Genomic DNA, 19,559 nt, shown 5'->3' with positions numbered 1-19,559 from the left:
AATGGTAAATAACTGACAGCAGAGTTAAATATAATATACAGATAATATACAGTTAAAAATAAAATATACAGTTCAATACGTTTTTTTATTTATATAAAAATAATATTCATACTTTTACAGTATCATCAGTGCTTAGTATTATTATTATTAATAATTATTAATAATTAGTAGCATTAATTAATAGTATTGTTAGTATTGGAGGTTTAAAAGTGCCTTTTTATTTTATTTTTAAAAACTCTACAGGAAATCCGTCCACATCTACTCAACTTTTTGATGCGATGCAGTACTTTAGTATTGTAGTGTTTCTTCATTTACAGATGAAGAACCTGTGGGTTCCAAACAGGAGCTCCTCAAATCAAATAAAGAACTTCAGTAACTTTCATTACAGCCTGATTCTGAGGGTCAAGCCCCCACTTTACACACCCTGAGGTCATTCTCACTCCACACGTCTTATAAATGGTGGTTGGTGAATAAAAAATAGTGTATGTAACCTCCACGCCCAGCGGCACCTACAGATCTACAGCTTGCAGCACACATTACAGCAACACACAGCTTACAGTGACTAGCATAACACAGCATTTACGGTAGGCTGATGCTCCTTCCCAGAGATCTTTGCTGCAGCACGCCCCTCCTCTTCACCTTAAAAAGCTGTTGAAGGATGAAATTGTTAGAATTGGTTGTTAATTTACAGCCAAAGTTATAATTTTACAATAATACTGAGGAGACGTGCGCAGAGTAAGGACATGGTTGAGTGTTAAGTAAGGCTGTGTTCAGGATTTGATATGATGGTAAAGTTAAAAAGAAGGTACAGGTGCACGTATCTGTCACTGTAGTACTACTCCGAGGAGCATGGCGACCATGGAGGAACGCGCTCTCCAGACACGCTGCAAGGAGCTCGTCCGGCTGCATAGTTCTAGCACACCCCAGCTATCGCCAACTTCACCCCCGTGCCAGAGAGACCCTGGGAGCATCAGCGTGGTCGAGGAAAGCAGGTGTCGTCTTCACCTTCCTTGCCTCCCCCAGCACAGAGGAAAACTACCAAAGGCGGTATTCTCATTATTGAAGATTCTATTGTTAGACACAACAATAGAAGTGTCTAAGGGTAATGCCACGGTTTCCTGTCTTCCAGGTGCTCGTGTGCTGGACGCTTCAGCAATGCAGGATTCCCGGCACTGTTGTCCTCCACGTGGGGACAAATGACACCTCTGCCCGGCACAGCGAGGTCCTGAAGGAGCACTACCGCTCGCTTCTGGACGCCGCTCTGATGAGGACAGATGCCAGGATTCTCGTCTCTGCCATGCAGGAGTGGTGCACCACCATCGGCACTGACTATGTGGACCACTGGGGGAGCTTTTGGGAGTGACCGGCCCTCTACCACCGAGACGGGCTTAACCCGAGCCGCCTGGGGTCTGCTATTCTCTCTGGGAACATCGAGGCAGTGCTACACCTGGAATGACTGGCTCTACCCAGTCACACCGGCCAGGTAAGTGAATAATAAGCTAAATAATAAGCAGGTAAGTGATCGATACTATTTTAATAATTCACCCTGCCATTTTCCTGCTTGTATTTCAGCAGGTACTATTTCCATGTCTTTTCCTCATAACAGTGCAAATTAACCATGCAGTATCGAGACTGTCTGTCCCCCCTGTGTAACTCATAATCGAAAAAGCCAGAAAATCTGTTTTAACAACCTCATTAGAATTAAAACAAACTCGTCTGTCCCTCAGAGCAACAGTAACTACCACATTAAATTAGGACTGTTAAATATAATATCACTAGCACCTAAATCAGGTATTGTAAATTAAATTATTACTGACAATCTGCTGTATTTAATGCACTATGTCTCTGTGAGACATGGGTTAAACCTGATGCATATATAGCTTTAAATGAATTCCACCCCTCCAGGGTTGGTTATTACAGCTACCCTTCAGGATGTGGTGGTGGAGTTGCCACAATTTATGATTCAGTTATAAGAATAACTCAAAACACAGGGTTTAAAGCTAAGTCATTTGAACTGCTTAATCTTGAAGTGGCAGACCCATCTCCTGCTTCCAAAACTCAGCACTCATTCCTGCTGATAACAGTGTATCATCCTCCTGGACCATATACTGAATTTCTTAGTAAATTTGCTGATTTTCTAGCAGCAGTAGCTCTTACTTCTGATAAAGTTAAAGGATAAAAAGGATAAAGGTGCACGTATTCGTCACTGTACAGTGTGGACTGTACAGCGAAATGTGTCCTCCGCATTTAACCCATCTGGTAGTGAACACACACTCACACACACACACGTGTTAGGGGCAGTGAGTACACACACACACCCAGAGCGGTGGGCAGCCAACTCCAGCGCCCGGGGAGCAGAGAGGGTAAAGGGCCTTGCTCAAGGGCCCAACAGTGGCAGCTTGCCGAGCCCGGGAATCGAACCCACAACCCTGTTATCGATATCCCGGCGCTCTAACCGCTGAGCCACCACTGCCCCTGTACTGAGCCACCACTGCCCCTGTACTGAGCCACCACTGCCCCTGTTATCATTGTAGGTGACGTTAATATCCATTTCAAAGAGAATCAGGACCCACTGAGAATAGCATTGAAATCAATTTTGGATGCTTTAGGCTTCACTTAATCCAATGTTATGATGTAGCTCTTCACTAGACTTGGTATTAACGCTGGGTATTGAGGCAGATAATGTAGTTGGCTTCTCTCAACATGACTCAATATTTGACCATTATCTGATCATGTTCGAAATAGTTCTTACCAGAATATCTATCATCTGCCTGCTGTATTAGCAAACGTACATAAATAACAACTGCAACAGTGAATGTGTTTATTAATAACCTCCCTGACTTAACCATCGCCTTCCCATTACATGCTAAAGATCTCAAGCCTGAAAATGTACACTCTGTCCTTTGCTTTAATCCTGACAGTCAATAGGAAAAAAAAATAGCTCTGTGGTACACACTCCCAGAGAGGTGGGCATCCAACTCCAGCGCCCGGGGAGCAGAGAGGGTGAAGGGCCTTGCTCAAGGGCCCAACAGTGGCAACTTGCTGAGCCAAAGTACAGAACCCACAACCCTGTTGCCAATAGCCCAGAGCTCTAACCGCTGAGCCACCACTGTAATACTTTGACTGTTTTGTACTTTTCTGAGGGTTCCTGAATGATCATACTTTTAATAAAAATTAGAAAATTAATATACTTTAGTTAAACAGTTTCATTTTAGACACGATCTTTAGATCCTAATCAAATTCTTAGGTTTTTTTTAGTTGATGACAGGATCTGTACTAGTCTGTGATACATCCTTATTTGGCTGTACCGTTTTATTTTAGACACAGGCCCTATCTTACACTCTGCACAAGGCGCGTCACAGCGCTCATTGCCATCTTACACCCCGCCAGCAGTCTATTTTTACTCCTTCCGCCTGCGTCGTTTAAACAGCAGCGCTGCTTGCGAATATATCTGCGCTGGTGGGCGCGGTGGTCTCAAAATAAGGGGTGTTCAGGTCAGTTTCTGGCATATTGCTGCGTATCTTGGCAGCGGAAAACACAGGAGCACCACTTACTAAAAACAGCCTAGGCAGACGTTCGTCAGCCGTCAGACGTTCGTTCGTTGCTATCTTGGCAGTGAATTGTCAACACAGGCGTGTGCAGCCTGACGCTCGTCCACCCCCCCACGCTTTACACCACTGAAATAGCACCCATGATTAATTAAGAGACTCAGTACATGACTTTTACGCGTTTTGAGCCAAGCAAGGCGGACTTTTCCCGTCTTTACGCTAGCAAAGACACAGCCAAACACCCTAAATCAAGCTGGAAGGTGTCAGGTCTGCGTCACCGCACCCGCCCCGGGGGCGGTCCTGAGCCGCGGCCCACAGGCTCTCATGAGGACTCTTATTTTGACATTTATGTTCATGTCATACTGGACCTATTCAAGGTATTGAACTTAGTCAGTGATTGTGCATCTTCATGGAATTGTATGTAGTCAAGGGATTGGATGCATTCACGGTTCTTTAGGGACTGAACTTATCTCACGTAGTCAGGGTGCCCAGCGACCACGTGCGTTGGCGTGCAAGCGTACGGCCCACGAAACCTCGGGGACGCCGGAGAGACGCTCTCTCTCTTCAGGAGGGCATTATCGGTACCAGGTCTATCTTACTCATGCCAGTTGGATTCTGCCACTGACCTCTCAGATCACGTAAGTTCTCTAGTTCTCTAGTTTCCCCAGGTACTGCCTGTAGGTTTTGGTTTTCGTATTACATCCCGCTCATTCCCTTCACGCCAGCCTAGCTCCAGGATTCACCTCCAGCCTCAGGTGTGTGTCTTTGGGTAAAATTGTTTTTATAACGTTCTCGCATCGAGCCATCCCCTGCGAGTGTTCACCCTCATACCTCTGTCAGACCTAGCCAGTCATGACAGAAGGTTGACGTCTCACCTAAAGAATGCTACAATAAGGCCCCATGTCTCATTATAAAAACATTATAGTATTTTAAGGTCAATGACCTCCGAATGTTAAAGCAACCTCGTCACTAATGTTTTTCAGCTGAAACACCATTTTCTTTTTTTAACACTGTTAGACCGGCTTCTTCTCTTTTCTGCATTAGGTCTAAAATAAAACGGTAAAATGGTAAAAAAGGATGCGTCACAGACTAGTACAGATCCTGTCATCAGCACAGCAGACTAAAATAAACACAAGAATTTGATTAGGATCTAAAGATCGTGTCTAAAATGTAACTGTAACTGTAACGTATGATCATTTGGCAAGTGCTTAGCAGTAAAGTATTACTAGATTACGTTGAACCATCACATCAAATCCTGAACACAGTGTTACACCATGTGAGACACATCACCTCCTTTTTCTCTTATACGATGTTGACTGTCCTCTCAGGCCGAAGAGTCGTATAAGCTGTTCAGTCTGACTATTGAATACAATTCAAGAGGGGCTGAGGGCTCTTCATGGCTTGGATCAGCCGTCTTGGAAGAATCCCCCTTGGATCCATACTCCTGATCTCCTCTGCCGACGGCGTACGGAGAACCTGTGAACATGGTGCGGAGTAATGAGCTCTACAAGCACTACAGATGTTCAGTACCTTGGCTGTGGTTGGTGTAGAGTAGCGGATAGCAACACCGCTGCTACCCTGCCTTTCCTGTGGCTGAGTTGTGATTTCCTCGGCCTACAAGCCCACCTCTCTACACCAGTAAGAGTCCTTGGGTTAGCTTACTAACTCTCCATTCTCACACCTCTCTGAATAAGAGCCTCAGAGAATTAGCATGAGTTTACAGAGAAACAAACAACACTGAAGCGGTAAACACTTACAGTCCATGTCTAGAGCTTCTTCTTGATTTCTGCAGTTGGAACAAATGAAGCAACAGAAATGAGTAAGAACTAACGCAATGCTGGAGTCTTACTGATGAAAAATGAAACCCACAGCCTACCTCTGTGCAGCCTGAGATCCTGCATGAATAAAAGACATGAATAAAATGATTACAGCATCAAATATCTGCGATTTCCTGACTAGATTAAATGCATGAAGAATTATTTTAGACTATAACTGCTTTAAATAATTTAATAACGACTATTAAACTAATATGTATTAGGAGTTTTATTCCTGAGTCACAGTTTTTTATGCATTTTACGACTAAATCTATCATTTATTGATGGTAGTTAAGATTTCAGTGCAGCCATGCAAACCCCTTTTATCTGCCGTTTTTTCCTTTTTTGACATAATGTGAATCTGGGAGTTGTTCTTTACATTGTATCAGAATTTTATTATGGTGAACGGACCAATAGAAATGCTCCAAAAAGACTTGGATTGAAGTCTAGTAGTTTTTTTTTCTTCTCCTGAAAAGTTGCCATTTCGGAGATACAAGGTTTTTGTGTGACCGCTACTTTTATGTATAAATAATAATAATAATAATAATAATAGTAATAATAATAATAATATGTAATTAAATACAATAAAAACAACTGTACTACTACTACTACAACTACTACTACTAATAATAATAATATACAATTAAATACAATAAAAAACAACTGTACTAATACTACTACTACTAATAATAATAATAATATAATTAAATATAATAAAAAACAACAGTACTACTACTACTACTACTAATAATAATAATAATATACAATTAAATACAATAAAAAACAACAGTACTAATACTACTACTACTACTACTAATAATAATAATAATATAATAATTAAATATAATAAAAAACAACAGTACTACTACTACTAATAATAATAATAATAATATACAATTAAATACAATAAAAAACAACAGTACGGCTACTACTACTAATAATAATAACAATAATAATAATATATAATTAAATACAATGTATAATGTACAATGTATAAATAATAATAATAATAATAATAATAGTAATAATAATTATAATAATAATAATAATAATAATAATAATATACAATTAAATACAATAAAAACAACAATACTACTACTACTAATAATAATAACAATAATAATAATAATAATAATATATAATTAAATACAATACAAAACAACAGTACTACTACTACTAGTGCTAATAATAATAATAATAATAATAATAATAATAATAAATATAACGCAGTAAAATGTAGTTATGAGAATGAGGAAGTGAAGTGAGCTCTGACATACAGATCTTTATGGTTTACAGAGCTAAGCTCTTTCTCCACAGTGTGGTTACCTGCTGACTTAAAGCACCTCTTTCTTATCAAAACCACGACAACCAGCAGAAGACACAGCAGTGTGGGGATTGCAACAGACAAGCCTATGGGAAGACCACCTGTGTCACAACAACAAATGAAATAACACAGATCAGTTCGCTTTCAGTGAGGGTCCATTATGCCAAACCCACCCAGAGACCAACACCTACTCATTCAGATACCGAGGATCCACTCACCATATTTCCCAGGTTCCTCAGGTTGTTTCTGGGTCACAGGGTGGTCAGTAGTGTGGGGTGGTGAGGGATTGTGTACGCTGACTGTAACGTTTTCTATCACCGTCCACTTCACTTCAGTTTTACCCACTTTAACACTTGTGTCCATCTGTAAGGCACAGCGGTACTGCCCACTGTCTGACCCCATCACCCCACTGATCGTGATGTTGTGAGTGGAGAGGTCTTTGGTCTGGTTTGAGATTCTGCCCCTCAGTCTCTCCTGCTCCTCACAGTGGTGATCAAACTTTTGATCATTAGTATCTAAGTCAAAGGAGTAAATGCAGCTACTGCTGCTTCCTACAGTCTTGATCCAGTAAATAATAAAAGACTTCTGTTTATATGTTTCACTGAAGTTAAAACTGCAGTTTAAAGTCATGGAGTCACCTTCAGATACATTCAGTGAGGATCTTCTCTCAGGCTCGAGCGTCCCTGCAGAGAGAAATGCTGAATATTTAACACTGGATCTCCAGAAGATCAGAACCAGGCTTATCTCACCAACTATGTTCCACATGTTTGAACAACTAACTTATATATTTTACATTTATTAATACATATGAAAAAAGAGCTATAAATAGACATGAAAAGAGATGACCCAGTAGTAATGCATTCAAGAGTGATATGAAAATTAGTAGGGCACTCTTAGAAATGAAGGGTTCTGGCGGCACAATGGCATAAAAGAACCACTTTTGGGTTCCCTAACAAACCACGGGCCTTATCCACTAATATCTTTCTATGAATTTTCTTAAATCTGTTCTTGAAGCTCTATCAAGAAGTCTAGGTCAGATTAAAGAGGTGTTTGTAAACTGCAGAACTGTTCTCAGCTCTGCTCTCATACTGATGGAACCCACAGTCCTCCTAAACTGAGCCAAACACCGGAAAACTGTACAAGTGGGTTTTAAGAAGAAAGGTTTGTGAATGAGGCCTGTTGTTTGTGACAGGCCTTTAAAATGTTCTTCACACTATTACAAGCATGATTCTTCATTATAACCATAAGTGGTTAATCTATGGCATCTCTCAAAGATCCATCTGAAGCACCTTCATTTTTAAGAGTCTATTACAGTGGTGATCTAGAGCATGAACAGGTACTCACAGGCTCGGTTCTGAACAGCGACTATGTACGACTGGAGAACGTTGGGAGATGATTTGAATGGATAAAAGAAATGAGGAGCATCCAGAGATTCAACACAGGCATAAAACCCACTTTCCTCTACTTCCAGTGAGCAACCAGGGCTTAACTGTGAATCTTTAGTTTTACAAAAGGAGGAGATTCCAACATCATCATCAACTTCAGCAGATCCATCATGACCACACTGTACTGAGCAGTTCAGGTCGATCCGGTTGTCAGAATTTCTGCTTATTTGCCATTTGTTCGTCCCACAATTCAACTCTACTACTTCATCCACTGTTATAAACATGAAGTGAGTTTCCCCTTAAAGAAGAAGCAGAAATGATTGACAGTTTGAGAAACATGGTTGTGAATCAGTTCTGTGGTCTGATCCAGTTTTATTAATCATAAAAGACCAACAGTGTAAAAATGTCTGCATTACAGCAGCCCTGGAACATCAGACTGGCCGTATCTTGATACGGTTGAATAAGGAGAGTTCGGCCGCCTGAAACACTGAGTGTGTTTACATGCACTCAAAAATCTGCTGATACTGGGATTTCTGCAGTTATCTGATTATCGAGGCCTCGTGTAAACAAAAACTCCCCAGCTTATGTAGTGTAGACTGCATCTGAGTGTCTTTTTGCCCCAAATGAAAGTCACATAAGTCACATAAGGCTCCTTTAACTTCCCATTATGAGGTGTTATAGAGAACAGTGGTAAACGCCATAGCATGCTAACATTCACACAATGACAAAAAAGTGAAAAACACTTACCATGGATTTGGTTCACAAGATAAACGACCGAAAGAATAAAACCCAGCGTCGACATGACTTCTGTAGCTCACTGTGCTGAAAGAATAAGTGTGAGATCTGACCGGAAGAGGCTGAGCATGTCTCTTCATCTTCTCTGGTTAACCTCATTACTTCTGCCTTTTTGTGGTAATTCCTCTGTAGGCGACTTAAGCAGAGACGTATAACCCTCGTGTTCAGAGTGACCTCCATTACAATCATGTTACACATGTAGGAGACAGGGCACTACAACTACAAGGTAGTTAACTAATGCTAGCTAACTTACTGAAGCCGTAACTCATCCGTTGGCATGGTGTAATCTGCCTGCATAAACCACACTCGCCTCAAACCCGCGCCAAGGAGGCCATTTTTAGATGTAGTTCTGAAGTAATGATACACAGTCACAAAATCATGAACACAGTCCAGCACAGCTGCTACACCTCAGCTTTACTACAGAAACCACTGTGTTAGGATGTTAGGAGAGGTAGGCCACATGTTCAGGGACACGTAGGGACAGTGTTTCACGTTGTAGACTGGCCTTAGCTTCCGTCGTTTTCCCTAGACAAGGCGAGTCAGGTAAGCAGTAGCGGTGAGCTTTGGTTGTAACTGTTTGCCTCTGGAAGGTAATGCTAGTGTTCACTAAGCTAGCCCTGGATCTTGCTGCACAAAGGTGATGCCAATTTGGAGCCAATTAGCTAATCCATACTTCATTAAGCCCACCCACTGAACGGTTCAGTGGTCCCAAGTACCCTCCCTGCTCAGACCCGTTCAGCCCGGCAGCTGAAACGAGGCCTTAATTGGTGTTAAGTGATGTGCTTGTCTGGCCAGGAAATCGAACCTGCAGGAACACCTCATCTTCGGGACAGAGAGGGGTCTAGCATCTTCCATGTGTGTTGAGGGATGGTGGGTCAAGCTGAGCCGTGTTTAAAGCTTGTAGGGCTGTTGGTGTGACTGGATATGTGTGTGCGGCCCCCTGCAATGGACTGACACCCTCTCCAGGACGTATTCCTGCCCTGTGCCCAGTGTTTCCTCAACAGCACGAGCGTATAAGAGCTGAAAGTGGATGTAAAAGCAGCAGAACTGCAAAGAGTCTGAAGATCAGTGAATGCTGAGTCATAGTTCATACAGTAACCTGAGCCTCCACTCTTCAAAACACATATTTTTAATGAAATTAAAGACAATATCACAAAAGAAATTGGAATTCTGTATATTGGGATTTGTGCCGAGCATGCGTGCATATGCACAGTGCAAACCGTGCAGGGGTGCGAATCAGGTAGCCAGTAGCAACCTGTGCTGCCCACAGATGATCCTTTATTTAAGGGAGGTAGCACCAAGCAACAGCCAACCCCGGGGGGCTGGTGGTTGTGGTGGAGGTTGGAGGTTGGCTGTTGCTTGGTGCTACCTCCCTAAAATGAGTGTTTGCAGGGTGGGATGTCTGGGCTTAATCAGTAACCTGAATGATGATGATGATGATGATGATGATGATGTCTGGACATCAAACAGTGAAAATACAGAGACATTATGATACATAAAGCTACAGAAATGCTGTAAAAATAATATATTATAGGCTGTTTAAAATGCAGTTCAGTGGATAACACTATTGCTTTGTACAGACAGACCTCTGTAATACCAATCCTCAAACAAACAAACAAACAAACAAACAAAAAAAAAATATATATATATAACTAAAACCACAGTAAAGTATTAATATAAATAATTATTATTGCCACATTAATAATACTTATGACACATGCATTATTAAATTGAGTAATACAATAAAAGTTCTGGCAGCATGTTAGACTGTACTGCTAAATCTGCTTAACTGTGGGTCTGATCATTTCTACCAGGTTTAATCAGTGACCTGAAGGTGTGACCTTTAGGACATTAAGCATTAACAGAAGGTGTGGCAGCGCCACCTGCTGTACCAAGTGGAGAAGGAATATGTTTTTTTTTGATGCAGCGCCATCTAGTGGCTGACAGTGTGTTCTCACTGCCACTATAGGGTGCTGTTATCCAGTAACTCTGAAGACTTTTAGCCTGAACCCTAAATCAGGCTACATGCAGTAACAGTGCCGCTGCACTAGCCTCTTAACTGGGCCTCTAACAGAAGAGCGTTTAGCAGCTCCGGTTCATACAGAGATTTAACCAGGCCGAAGAGAACAGAGCACACCTGTCTGCTTCTAAAATCTCTACACTGCTGTCCAGTTAGTTATGGAGTAGACTTCAGTGCTGCTACTGGTCTTAAATTCACTGAATGACCCAGAAAGCCCACATACTACACTGTTTACAGAGAGGTATAACCCGAGTAGGGCCCTGAGAGTCCAGAGTCCAAACTAAACACAGGTAAGTAGCTTTTACCCTGTACGCTAACAAAGACCCAGAAGATCTCAGATGATCTGAGAAGATCTGAGATGTGCCACAAATGTAGCAGATTTTAAATTCGGGTTAAAGCATTTCCACAGGCCCACAGGACCTTACTGTCCCTGCACTTTATTTATAGCATTGCATATTTACATCTATTTCATCCTATTGTAAAAGTCCTTTTTATTTTAAGTTATTTTATCTTTATTTCTGTTGTTTATTTTCCACGTTTACCCACTTTAAATCCATATTTTGTATTCAGTTGTCTTCTTTGTGCTGTTATTATTCTAGTTTTATTTATTACAAGCACTTTAAAAACACTTTCTGTATTAATTGTGTTTATAAATATTGTATATATATTGTGTATATACACTATACACTATAAATATACCCATGTGAACGTCCAAACAATGCACCTTTCTTATTAAAAATAAAGAAACAAACAACAAAAAACATGTACAGCAGTACTAAATAAAATAGAAGGTATTAAATAAAGTAAATGTATTTTAATTTAAGTAAAATAATGACTGTGGTGAAATAAAAGTTTCTAAAAAAAAAGCTTAAGCTCGAGCAGTTGCGTTGTAACTTATAGAATTGTACAATTAGCATCCTCTAGCACATTCAAAAATACAAAAAAATGAATGAAAAAATAAGAAAACTAAATAGTTAAAAAGAAGGTATTTTTTTAGTTAGATGAACTTATAATTTTAAGCTGTTTTGTTTAGCTACACTGTAAAAAATATATCTAATGGTAAATAACTGACAGCAGAGTTAAATATAATATACAGATAATATACAGTTAAAAATAAAATATACAGTTCAATACGTTTTTTTATTTATATAAAAATAATATTCATACTTTTACAGTATTATCAGTGCTTATTATTATTATTAATAATAATTATTAATAATTAGTAGCATTAATTAATAGTATTGTTAGTATTGGAGTTTTAAAAGTGCCTTCATTTTTTATTTTATTTTTAAAAACTCTACAGGAAATCCGTCCACATCTACTCAACTTTATTATGCGATGCAGTACTTTAGTATTGTAGTGTTTCTTCATTTACAGATGAAGAACCTGTGGGTTCCAAACAGGAGCTCCTCAAATCAAATAAAGAACTTCAGTAAGTTTCACTACAGCCTGATTCTGAGGGTCAAGCCCCCACTTTACACACCCTGAGGTCATTCTCACTCTGTCTTATAAATGGTGGTTGGTGAATAAAAAATAGTGTGTGTAACCTCCACGCCCAGTGGCACCTACAGATCTACAGCTTGCAGCACACATTACAGCAACACACAGCTTACAGTGACTAGCATAACACAGCATTTACGGTAGGCTGATGCTCCTTCCCAGAGATCTTTGCTGCAGCACGCCCCTCCTCTTCACCTTAAAAAGCTGTTGAAGGATGAAATTGTTAGAATTGGTTGTTAATTTACAGCCAAAGTTATAATTTTACAATAATACTGAGGAGACGTGCGCAGAGTAAGGACATGGTTGAGTGTTAAGTAAGGCTGTGTTCAGGTTTTGACATGATGGTAAAGTTAAAAAGAAGGTACAGGTGCACGTATCTGTCACTGTACTACTACTCCGAGGAGCATGGCGACCATGGAGGAACGCGCTCTCCAGACACGCTGCAAGGAGCTCGTCCGGCTGCATCGGCCTCCACCCCGGAGGATACCCCAGCTATCGCCAACTTCACCCCCGCGCCAGAGAGACCCTGGGAGCATCAGCGTGGTCGAGGAAAGCAGGTGTCGTCTTCACCTTCCATGCCTCCCCCAGCACCGAGGAAAACTACCAAAGGCGGTATTGTCATTATTGGAGATTCTATTGTTAGACACAACAATAGAAGTGTCTAAGGGTAATGCCACGGTTTCCTGTCTTCCAGGTGCTCGTGTGCTGGACGCTTCAGCAATGCAGGATTCCCGGCACTGTTGTCCTCCACGTGGGGACAAATGACACCTCTGCCCGGCACAGCGAGGTCCTGAAGGAGCACTACCGCTCGCTTCTGGACGCCGCTCTGATGAGGACAGATGCCAGGATTCTCGTCTCTGCCATGCAGGAGTGGTGCACCACCATCGGCACTGACTACGTGGACCACTGGGGGAGCTTTCGGGAGTGACCGGCCCTCTACCACCGAGACGGGCTTAACCCGAGCCGCCTGGGGTCTGCTGTTCTCTCTGGGAACATCGAGGCAGTGCTACACCTGGAATGACTGGCTCTACCCAGTCACACCGGCCAGGTAAGTGAATAATAAGCTAAATAATAAGCAGGTAAGTGATCGATACTGTTTTAATAATTCACCCTGCCATTTTCCTGCTTGTATTTCAGCAGGTACTATTTCCATGTCTTTTCCTCATAACAGTGCAAATTAACCATGCAGTATCGAGACTGTCTGTCCCCTGTGTAGCTCATAATCGAAAAAGCCAGAAAATCTGTTTTAACAACCTCATTAGAATTAAAACAAACTCGTCCGTCCCTCAGAGCAACAGTAACTACCACATTAAATTAGGACTGTTAAATATAATATCACTAGCACCTAAATCAGGTATTGTAAATTAAATTATTACTGACAATCTGCTGTATTTAATGCACTATGTCTCTGTGAGACATGGGTTAAACCTGATGCATATATAGCTTTAAATGAATTCCACCCCTCCAGGGTTGGTTATTACAGCTACCCTTCAGGATGTGGTGGTGGAGTTGCCACAATTTATGATTCAGTTATAAGAATAACTCAAAACACAGGGTTTAAAGCTAAGTCATTTGAACTGCTTAATCTTAAAGTGGCAGACCCATCTCCTGCTTCCAAAACTCAGCACTCATTCCTGCTGATAACAGTGTATCATCCTCCTGGACCATATACTGAATTTCTTAGTAAATTCGCTGATTTTCTAGCAGCAGTAGCTCTTACTTCTGATAAAGTTATCATTGTAGGTGGCGTTAATATCCATTTCAAAGAGAATCCCAACTGAGGACCCACTGAGAATAGCATTGAAATCAATTTTGGATGCTTTAGGCTTCACTTAATTCAATGTTATGATGTAGCTCTTCACTAGGCTTGGTATTAACGCTGGGTATTGAGGCAGATAATGTAGTTGGCTTCTCTCAACATGACTCAATATTTGACCATTATCTGATCATGTTCGAAATAGGTCTTAACCAGAATATCTAAATAACATCTGCAACAGCGAATGCGTTTATTAATAACCTCCCTGACTTAACCATCGCCTTCCCATTACATGCTAAAGATCTCGAGCCTGTGACTGAAAATGTACACGTCAATAGGAAAAAACAAATTAGGGAAAAAAGATAGCTCTGTGGTACACACTCCCAGAGAGGTGGGCAGCCAACTCCAGCGCCCGGGGAGCAGAGAGGGTGAAGGGCCTTGCTCAAGGGCCCAACAGTGGCAGCTTGCTGAGCCAAAGTACAGAACCCACGACCCTGTTGCCAATAGCCCGGAGCTCTAACCGCTGAGCCTTCACTGTAATACTTTGACTGTTTTGTACTTTTCTGAGGGTTCCCGAATGATCATACTTTTAATAAACATGAGAAAATTAATAAACTTTAGTTAAAGAGTTTCATTTTAGACACGATCTTTAGATCCTAATCAAATTCTTAGGTTTTTTTTAGTCTGCTGTGCTGATGACAGGATTTGTACTAGTCTGTGATACATCCTTATTTGGCTGTACTGTTTTATTTTAGACACAGGCCCTATCTTACACTCTGCACAAGGCGTGTCACAACACTCATTGCCATCTTACACCCCGCCAGCAGTCTATTTTTACTCCTTCCGCCTGCGTCGTTTAAACAGCAGCGCTGCTTGCGAATATATCTGCACTGGTGGGCGCGGTGGTCTCAAAATAAGGGGTGTTCAGGTCAGTTTCTGGCGTATTGCTGCGTATCTTGGCAGCAGAAAACACAGGAGCACGACTTACTAAAGACAGCCTAGGCAGACGTTCGTCAACAGTCAGACTTTTGTTCGTTGCTATCTTGGCAGTGAATTGTCAACACAGGCTCTTCAACCTGTGAACATGGTGCGGAGTAATGAGCTCTACAAGCACTACAGATGTTCAGTACCTTGGCTGTGGTTGGTGTAGAGTAGCGGATAGCAACACCGCTGCTACCCTGCCCTTCCTGTGGCTGAGTTGTGATTTCCTCGGCCTACAAGCCCACCACTCTACACCAGTAAGAGTCCTTGGGTTAGCCTACTAACTCTCCATTCTCACACCTCTCTGAATAAGAGCCTCAGAGAATTAGCATGAGTTTACAGAGAAAACAAACAACACTGAAGCGGTAAACACTTACAGTCCATGTCTAGAGCTTCTTCTTGATTTCTGCAGTTGGAACAAATGAAGCAACAGAAATGAGTAAGAACTAACACAATGCTGGAGTCTTACTGATGAAAAATGAAAACCACAGCCTACCTCTGTGCAGCCTGAGATCCTGCATGAATAAAAGACATGAATAAAATGATTACAGCATCAAATATCTGCGATTTCCTGACTAGATTAAAGGCATAAAGAATTATTTTAGACTGTAACTGCTTTAAATAATTTAATAACGACTATTAAACAAATATGTATTATTATTATTATTAATATGTTTTATTCCTGAGTCACAGTTTTTTATGCATTTTACGACTAAATCTATCATTTATTGATGGTAGTTAAGATTTCAGTGCAGCCATGCAAACACCTTTTATCTGCCGTTTTTTCCTTTTTTTGACATAATGTGAATCTGGGAGTTGTTCTTTACATTGTATCAGAATTTTATTATGATGAACGGACCAATAGAAATGCTCCAAAAAGACTTGGATTGAAGTCTAGTAGTTTTTTTTTTCTAGCACTACTACTACTAGTAGTGCTAATAATAATAATAATAATAATAATAATAATAATAATAAATATAACGCAGTAAAATGTAGTTATGAGAATGAGGAAGTGAAGTGAGCTCTGACATACAGATCTTTATGGTTTACAGAGCTAAGCTCTTTCTCCACAGTGTGGTTACCTGCTGACTTAAAGCACCTCTTTCTTATCAAAACCACGACAACCAGCAGAAGACACAGCAGTGTGGGGATTGCAACAGACAAGCCTATGGGAAGACCACCTGTGTCACAACAACAAATTAAATAACACAAATCAGTTCACTTTCAGTGAGGGTCCATTATGCCAAACCCACCCAGAGACCAACACCTACTCATTCAGATACCGAGGATCCACTCACCATATTTCCCAGGTTCCTCAGGTTGTTTCTGGGTCACAGGGTGGTCAGTAGTGTGGGGTGGTGAGGGATTGTGTACGATGACTGTAACGTTTTCTATCACCGTCCACTTCACTTCAGTTTTACCCTCTTTAACACTTGTGTCCATCTGTAAGGCACAGCGGTACTGCCCACTGTCTGACCCCATCACCCCACTGATCGTGATGTTGTGAGTGGAGAGGTCTTTGGTCTGGTTTGAGATTCTGCCCCTCAGTCTCTCCTGCTCCTCACAGTGGTGATCAAACCTTTGCTGATAATCATCACCCAACTCAAAGGAGTAAATGCAGCTACTGCTGCTTCCTACAGTCTTGATCCAGTAAATAATAAAAGGATTCTGTTTATATTTTTCACTGAAGTTAAAACTGCAGTTTAAAGTCATGGAGTGACCTTCAGATACATTCAGTGAGGATCTTCTCTCAGGCTCGAGCGTCACTGCAGAGAGAAATGCTGAATATTTAACACTGGATCTCCAGAAGATCAGAACCAGGCTTATCTCACCGACTATGTTCCACATGTTTGAACAACTAACTTATATATTTTACATTTATTAATACATATGAAAAAAGAGCTATAAATAGACATGAAAAGAGATGACCCAGTAGTAATGCATTCAAGAGTGATATGAAAATTAGTAGGGCACTCTTAGAAATGAAGGGTTCTGGCGGCACAATGGCATAAAAGAACCACTTTTGGGTTCCCTAACAAACCACGGGCCTTATCCACTAATATCTTTCTATGAATTTTCTTAAATCTGTTCTTGAAGCTCTATCAAGAAGTCTAGGTCAGATTAAAGAGGTGTTTGTAAACTGCAGAACTGTTCTCAGCTCTGCTCTCATACTGATGGAACCCACAGTCCTCCTAAACTGAGCCAAACACTGGAAAACTGTACAAGTGGGTTTTAAGAAGAAAGGTTTGTGAATGAGGCCTGTTGTTTGTGACAGGCCTTTAAAAGGTTCTTCACACTATTACAAGCATGATTCTTCATTAAAACCATAAGTGGTTAATCTATGGCATCTCTCAAAGATCCCTCTGAAGCACCTTCATTTTTAAGAGTCTATTACAGTGGTGATCTAGAGCATGAACAGGTACTCACAGGCTCGGTTCTGAACAGCGACTATGTATGACTGGAGAACGTTGGGAGATGATTTGAATGGATAAAGGAAACGAGGAGCATCCAGAGATTCAACACAGGCATAAAACCCACTTTCCTCTACTTTCAGTGAGCAACCAGGGCTTAACTGTGAATCTTCATTTTTGCAAAAAGAGGAGATTCCAACATCATCATCAACAGCAGATCCATCATGACCACACTGTACTGAGCAGTTCAGGTCGATCAGGTTGTCAGAATTTCTGCTTATTTGCCATTTGTTCGTCCCACAATTCAACTCTACTACTTCATCCACTGTTATAAACATGAAGTGAGTTTCCCCTTAAAGAAGAAGCAGAAATGATTGACAGTTTGAGAAACATGGTTGTGAATCAGTTCTGTGGTCTGATCCAGTTTTATTAATCATAAAAGACCAACAGTGTAAAAATGTCTGCATTACAGCAGCCCTGGAACATCAGACTGGCCGTATCTTGATACGGTTGAATAAGGAGAGTTCGGCCGCCTGAAACACTGAGTGTGTTTACATGCACTCAAAAATCTGCTGATACTGGGATTTCTGCAGTTATCTGATTATCGAGGCCTCGTGTAAACAAAAACTCCCCAGCTTATGTAGTGTAGACTGCATCTGAGTGTCTTTTTGCCCCAAATGAAAGTCACATAAGTCACATAAGGCTCCTTTAACTTCCCATTATGAGGTGTTATAGAGAACAGTGGTAAACGCCATAGCATGCTAACATTCACACAATGACAAAAAAGTGAAAAACACTTACCATGGATTTGGTTCACAAGATAAACGACCGAAAGAATAAAACCCAGCGTCGACATGACTTCTGTAGCTCACTGTGCTGAAAGAATAAGTGTGAGATCTGACCGGAAGAGGCTGAGCATGTCTCTTCATCTTCTCTGGTTAACCTCATTACTTCTGCCTTTTTGTGGTAATTCCTCTGTAGGCGACTTAAGCAGAGACGTATAACCCTCGTGTTCAGAGTGACCTCCATTACAATCATGTTACACATGTAGGAGACAGGGCACTACAACTACAAGGTAGTTAACTAATGCTAGCTAACTTACTGAAGCCGTAACTCATCCGTTGGCATGGTGTAATCTGCCTGCATAAACCACACTCGCCTCAAACCCGCGCCAAGGAGGCCATTTTTAGATGTAGTTCTGAAGTAATGATACACAGTCACAAAATCATGAACACAGTCCAGCACAGCTGCTACACCTCAGCTTTACTACAGAAACCACTGTGTTAGGATGTTAGGAGAGGTAGGCCACATGTTCAGGGACACGTAGGGACAGTGTTTCACGTTGTAGACTGGCCTTAGCTTCCGTCGTTTTCCCTAGACAAGGCGAGTCAGGTAAGCAGTAGCGGTGAGCTTTGGTTGTAACTGTTTGCCTCTGGAAGGTAATGCTAGTGTTCACTAAGCTAGCCCTGGATCTTGCTGCACAAAGGTGATGCCAATTTGGAGCCAATTAGCTAATCCATACTTCATTAAGCCCACCCACTGAACGGTTCAGTGGTCCCAAGTACCCTCCCTGCTCAGACCCGTTCAGCCCGGCAGCTGAAACGAGGCCTTAATTGGTGTTAAGTGATGTGCTTGTCTGGCCAGGAAATCGAACCTGCAGGAACACCTCGTCTTCGGGACAGAGAGGGGTCTAGCATCTTCCATGTGTGTTGAGGGATGGTGGGTCAAGCTGAGCCGTGTTTAAAGCTTGTAGGGCTGTTGGTGTGACTGGATATGTGTGTGCGGCCCCCTGCAATGGACTGACACCCTCTCCAGGACGTATTCCTGCCCTGTGCCCAGTGTTTCCTCAACAGCACGAGCGTATAAGAGCTGAAAGTGGATGTAAAAGCAGCAGAACTGCAAAGAGTCTGAAGATCAGTGAATGCTGAGTCATAGTTCATACAGTAACCTGAGCCTCCACTCTTCAAAACACATATTTTTAATGAAATTAAAGACAATATCACAAAAGAAATTGGAATTCTGTAT

At 41.4% G+C, this 19,559-nt stretch overlaps 2 long non-coding RNA genes across 2 annotated transcripts; both read right to left on the bottom strand.

Moving 5' to 3' along the window:
- Positions 1-137: 137 nt before the first annotated feature.
- Positions 138-5,489, bottom strand: LOC140548212 (uncharacterized). The gene is made up of 3 exons (XR_011978544.1): positions 5,306-5,489; positions 4,839-5,024; positions 138-648 (listed from the first exon to the last, which is right to left on the bottom strand). It is a non-coding gene; the product is annotated as an uncharacterized lncRNA (long non-coding RNA).
- Positions 5,490-15,619: 10,130 nt separating this feature from the next.
- Positions 15,620-16,496, bottom strand: LOC140548061 (uncharacterized). The gene is made up of 3 exons (XR_011978537.1): positions 16,422-16,496; positions 16,206-16,304; positions 15,620-15,638 (listed from the first exon to the last, which is right to left on the bottom strand). It is a non-coding gene; the product is annotated as an uncharacterized lncRNA (long non-coding RNA).
- Positions 16,497-19,559: the final 3,063 nt, after the last annotated feature.

Source organism: Salminus brasiliensis, chromosome 25 (genome assembly GCF_030463535.1).
Source record: "Salminus brasiliensis chromosome 25, fSalBra1.hap2, whole genome shotgun sequence".
Taxonomy (NCBI): domain Eukaryota; kingdom Metazoa; phylum Chordata; class Actinopteri; order Characiformes; family Bryconidae; genus Salminus; species Salminus brasiliensis.
Note: the sequence above shows the minus strand (reverse complement) of the source record. Positions and strands in the feature narration are given on the sequence as shown.